This window comes from Triticum dicoccoides, chromosome 2A (assembly GCF_002162155.2).
Source record: "Triticum dicoccoides isolate Atlit2015 ecotype Zavitan chromosome 2A, WEW_v2.0, whole genome shotgun sequence".
NCBI classification, from domain to species: domain Eukaryota; kingdom Viridiplantae; phylum Streptophyta; class Magnoliopsida; order Poales; family Poaceae; genus Triticum; species Triticum dicoccoides.
Genome location: NC_041382.1, coordinates 173447987 through 173454306, shown reverse-complemented (window position 1 = coordinate 173454306; position 6320 = coordinate 173447987).

Genomic DNA, 6320 nt, shown 5'->3' with positions numbered 1-6320 from the left:
CTCCAGCCGGCGCTCGCTCACATCAAAGACCTTGAAGAGCATCACCGAAGCACCATCGTAATCCAAGTGGATCGCGAAGACGCCCCTTATCCTGCAAACCCGGGCGATCTCTCTCCAGCCCCGAGTCATGAAGACCTCGCCCAGGGCAACAACCGCGACCTCTACCTCGGTCGCGAGGGTGTTGCAGTCGGCGTGCTGCAGCCAGAGCTCCAGGGGATCCCCCTGCGGGATGATGGAGGCGAAGAAGGGAGGAAGGCCAATCCAAGACTGAAGAGGAATGGCGACGTGGAGCACGAACTCTCGGGAGGAGCCCTTGGTGTGGACCCCAGGGGGGACGACCCACACCTTCGTGACCCGTCGGTGCCGACGGCAGCGCCGCCCGTGGCGATCAGCATCAGCTCCTTCAGGGCCCTCTATGTCGGCATACAAGGGAAGCGGGAACCCCGGCGGCGCCCGCTCGCACCAAGGCCTCGACACCACCTGATGGGCCCCCTCGTCCGGGCCATGGAGGACGAGCCGTTTCTTCGGCGGGAGCGGGTCTGGTTCCTCTCGGGGAGCCTTTCCCTTCTCTGCCGTCGAGAACCGGCGGATCGGAGCCATTGCAGCAAGACGGAGCAAGGACCGGGAAGAAGGATAAGCAAGGAGGGATGGACTGGAAGGGCGCGCGCTATTCCGTACTTATGGCCGGCGAAGGCCAACTGCCGAGCTCCATGATTGCAGGTAATCATGACCCACTTTGCATGCAGGGACTTGTCCAGTCCGTGCAGTTGCCAAGGCGCCATGGGGAAGTGGAGGCGCCCACGTCCAATTAACCGCCATGCGGCGCCCAAGGCCGCAGGCTGTTAGGGCCTGCGGCGCTTCGCTCTTGCCCTTCCGCCTCCCTGCACGGCCAAGTCCGGGCACGCCTTGGGCCCGGGGGCTACTGTCGGCGTTCTGGGAACGGGGGTCCCCAGACTTGCCTGCCTGCGGCCTGCGGCGTGGCTCAAAGGGGGGCCCAGTGCGGCCCATCTTCACCAACACAAACCCAAGACCCTCGCGAGGGGCCAAGCCTCACGGGGCGGACGACACGGAGCTTCCTCAGGCACGGCCTCGTCAAGCTGGCTCGCGAGGAGGCGGAGAAATCAAGGCGGGGTACCTCATGAGGTGCCTGTGACGCAAGCCATGACGACCAAGGGCGTCAGGCGGGTGCCAGCCCGCGCAGTGTCCTCCTTTCCTCTTTGGTGCAAAGGGGGCAAGCGCAACCGCGGAGTACCGAGGCATCAGGCAAAGGTTGCCATTTCGGTGCAACAAGACCAAGACCGGAAGGACTGCAAGACGGAGGTCATCATGGAGCCCAAGACGGTGTCATCACCAGAGCTTTGCGCAGGCGAAGACTACTTTTGTCAGGATAGCTGGTACTAGCTGTCCCCTTTCAAATTAGCCCGCCATTGTTGGCTCCCTTCCCGCTCGATATTTGGGAAGAGGACCAGGGCCTCTATAAATAGGATCGGCCACCCGCAGGCTGAAGGGATCGATGAATCGAAGGATCAAGGGATTAGAGAGAGAGAGAGAAGGGTGACTGAACTCCTCCCAGCAGTTCATCCCCCCAGCCAAGAACAGACCCTCGCGAGGCTGTTCTTCCTTGTATTGTTCATCATCATCAGCCCAAGAGGCAATCCACCACACCACACACTGGAGTAGGGTATTACACCATAATGGTGGCCCGAACCAGTATAAACCTCGTGTCTCTTGTGTTGTTCTTTCCATAGTTTAGATCTTAGCGAGGCGGAGGGGTGCAGGTAGGTAGGAGGTGAAATCTCCCCGCGCACCCCAGTGTTCGAACCTCAAGGGTCTGCCGGAACCCGAAATCCGACACTTAGTGACCATGAGCCAAAAGGGATCAGAAAATACAATTGCAAGCATGTGAACATAGCAAAAACATAAACATATTCAGACTTAGTGAAAAATTGGAGCATGTAAAAACAGTTATCAAGTAGGCATGTTTACGAGATCGATGCACTCACTACGAGGCATTGCATGACAAACTAAGCATACACCTAGCAAATAGACATGGCATGGAAGCTAGACATGGCAAGAACAACAACATAGCATGCACGGATCAACTACAACAAGCTCGGCAAAATCGCTAAACATGTTAACAATCTGCCAGGAACATTTTATAGCAACAGTAGAGCTCGATTGACTCAAGCTAGGGTGCTCCATAATTGCAAACAAAGACATGGATGGATAGAGCACAACATTATCTACAAAACATCCTTACCGGTCATGCTCAAAAGAGGCACGGATCACTAGGAAACAACATGAACATATGGCATAAAAATAAAGACAGGGCAAGGACTTAGTGAAATTCGAAGTCCCTGAAATCAGCATCATTGAGTAAGCTACTTTGCAAGCTTGTGCTAGTCACCACGAAGATCACAAAAATACATGACATACACCCCTGTAAAGATGACATGGCATTCTTCAGAACACATATAGAGCTCAGGATCATAGCATGCACACATTAATCATGAAAAAAATGACAAAAGTGCATTTGCTGAAATAGATCTGAAACTATCATCACATAGCCCTCTTCCAACAGCATTTTGGGTATCAAGATGATCTCAAATAAAAATGATGCAATGAGATGAAATGGTGTACTCGTCGAGATGAATATTTCGATATGCTACATGCACGAATCGGAGCCACGATGAGGAAGTTATGATGCGTCAAAGTATGCAAAAAGATAGGGTTTCCAGGGGGAAAAGTCAACCGGATCTGGAACATGCACTGTAGCAGTGGCGGCACCCGAGGTCTCCGGCGAGGTTCTTCGCTCCGGCGAGGTGGCAAGAGCGCGGGGAAGGCCGGAGGACGCTGGATCCTCTCGGATCCGGACCGGGACGCGCGGCGGAGAGGTAGGGGAGGCCGGGCGGCGAGGTAGGCATCAGCGTGGTGGTGAGGGCGAGGCGGCCGGCGAGTGCTCCGGTGGCCGCAGTGACCTGCGGCGGCTGGCGGCGGCCGGACGCGAGGAGTAAGACGAGCGCGCGGGCGGCGCGCGGCAGGAGGACGAGAGCGGCTCGGGCGCGGCCGGATGGGCTTCGAGAGGGCCCGAAGCGGGCTTCGCGGGCCTGGCGGCGGAGTGGCGGCGATGTGGGGCGCGGGGGGACACGTGGCACCCCAAGATTGGCGGTGGCGGTGCGGCGGACGTTGTCCGGCGCCGGCGGACTTTGTCCGGCGCGCGAGGAAGAAGGGACTAGGGTTTGGGGGTGTAGGGATCCGGAATTTTAGAATGGGGGTCTATTTATAGAGGTAGAGGGAGCTAGGAAGCTCCAAATGAGGTGCGGTTTGCGGCCACGAGATCGTGATCGAACGCCCTAGGTGATGGAGAGGGTTTTTGTGGGTTTTGGGCCACTTTGGAGAGGTGTTGGGCTACAACACACACGAGGCCTTTTCGGTCCCTCGGTTAACCGTTGGAGTATCAAACAAAGTCCAAATGACACGAAACTTGACAGGTGGTCTACCGGTAGTAAACCAAGGCTGCATGGCAAGTCTTGGTCCAATCCGGAAATATTTAACACACACAAGAAAAGAGGTAGAAAGGGACACCGGAGGATATAGGAGCGCCGGAATGCAAAACGGACAACGGGGAAAATGCTTGGATGCATGAGATGAACACATATGCAAATGCAATGCACTTGATGACATGATATGAGATGCAAGACAAAGACAAAAGCACACGAAGGGAAAAACCCAACAACGAGGAAATATCATAACTTAGTGCCGGAAATGGCAAGAGTTGGAGTACAAATAAGGTAAATTACATCCGGGGTGTAGGTAGGTTCGCCGGGACGTGGGGAAGGCGATGGTGGAATCGGGAGGGAGTGGGAGAGCTTGGGATGGCTGGACGAGCTGGAGGCCGAATGGCGGAGGCAGTGGCCGGACTCGAGGCACGCTGCCACAGGGCTCTCCGGGGATGAACGAGTGGTTGGGGCGACTCGTGGGAATGTGGGGGAGGCAGTGAACAACACCAGAGGAGAGGAGGAGGCTTGAGCTAGCCGGAACCAAGGAGGAACCGCGGCGGCCGAGGCGAACTCCGGTGAAAAGAGGAGGGGCCGATGACTCCGGTGGACTAGAGAGGCGAGGGAGGAGTGAATGAGCTACGGAGAGGTTCGGGGGTCCTTATATAGGCGCGGGGGAGAGCTCTAAAGCTCACGAGCGAGCTCCCGACCGAGCTTTACTGGCGGGCAGAGGCTGGACGTGGCACGGGCATGGTGCTAGTGGCGCATTTAAGGCGAACCACGATGAAGCAGCGACGTAGGGCGACGCAGTCGAGCACGGGCGAGCTCCAGGACATCAGTGGAGGTCGAGACAAGGAGGAATGAGACGACCACAGTGGCTAGACCGAGCCAGAGCTTGCACTGTGCGTGACGCCGGCGTGATCACCACGGGCACTGGTGCAAGTGGCGTGTTCTGGCCGGGCCGACCATGTCCAGTAGATAGACCGTCGTGCCCTTAGTCAAAATGAGGAAATAAATCGGTCCAGGGGAAAAGAAGAGATTTGCACTTAGCTCCAAAGTAAATCAGTAAGAAGGTGTTTGTAACTTGCTGTGGTTAAACCAGCTTGGTAACGTGGTAAATAGTTTGTCTGGCGATGATCACACACTAAGGTGATTTTGATCACCAAAAATCAGACTAAGAGGAGGAGTTTAGATGAGGGTTGCTGTGGAAAGTGCAAAACTGGACAGAATTAGGGATTTGGATGATACACTCATATGCTTGATTGTCATGAGCTGAAATTTGGCATAGAGGGGTTATATGAGGATATGAAGCTGTTGTTAAAGTTTCCTGCCATTCAGAAATACCAAAGTGGCACTTGCTTCACAAAGCTTCATTCTGGACAGCAACTTGGAAAAATTGCACAGGGCAATTAGATTAACTAATTGAGCTAAAACTTGGTGGAGGGAGTTTATATAGGTAGAATCATGTCCTGGTAAAGTTTCAGCTAAATTGAAGCAATATAAAATATAGTTGCTTCACAAACGGAAAATCTGACCAGAAACTAAGATTTGGGGCTGGGCTCACATAGAGTCATGATAAGATCATATAAAGGACCTTGAAAAATTTCAACTCATTTGGATATGCCTAGATTGTACTTCCTTCACAATCACTTCCCTCAGACAGGAACTTTGAAAAATTGCTCAGGAATATTTACTAGGAAAATTGAGTCAAATTTTGTCATGAGGCAATTATTTGGACAGAAAAAGATGTCCAAGATGTTTGGGTTGAATTGGGCAAAGATAAATGGCACTTGCTTCACAATGTGCCATTTAGGACAGAATAGGAAATGAATTTCTTGAGCATGATGGGAAACATGGCCAATGATATATTTTGCCATATTTGAGGAAGATATTACCCAAAAAACTTATGAGAAATATTTGGGAATTTTAGGAGTGACAGAAATATAGGTTGCTTTACAACCTAGGGTTTTAAGGGTTATTCCTTTATCAGAAAAGGAATATTCCCAACAAAAAAATTCTGGGTTAGGTCAAGGATGGAAATGACATGATCTAGGGATGATGAGGAGGGTGACAAGCCACTATAAAACCTAATAAGACATGATCTTCCCAAGTTTCAGAACCACATAGCCACGGAAAAGCAAAACAAAACAGGAAATCCAAGAAAATCAAAGGAAAAAGAAAAGGGCAAAAATCCAGGCTGTTACACCAATGTTCGAGGAGGGCACAACCCACCACCACGCGCCTGGGCTGCCTAGCGTGCCCAGGTGTCCAATGGTGGTTGTGGGCCCCCATTTGCGTTGATTCCAACTCCCAAAAATCACATATATCCAAAAATTTGGCATGGAACAATAAAAAATTATAGATACGACGGAGACATACACTACAAAAAAAAGACACTTCCGTGATGATACATGTTTGTCATAGTAGGTCACGTTTTCTGTTATGCATGTACATCCATGACGATTTTATGACAGAATCAAGATAGTCATACTAGTGATGTCGTAGAAGTGTTCCATGACATTACCAAAATTATCATCACGGAAGTGTCCACTTCCATGACGATAAATCGCGCGTCACAGAAGTGCTTTCGTCAAGGGTGACCGACACATGGCATCCACCGTAATGGGTCGCCGTTAAGCTATTGGGCCTGATTTTGGATCCAATAACCCGTTAACAGCCTGGACCAATGGGAAATTTCCACGTGTAAAATTTTGATTGGCCGGAGGAAACACGTGTCAGCTCGTCAGTGGGTCAGATAGGCACCTATGATATGTCGACATGTGCGACAGCCCACCACCAGCCCATTTAGCTTACAAATGCCGG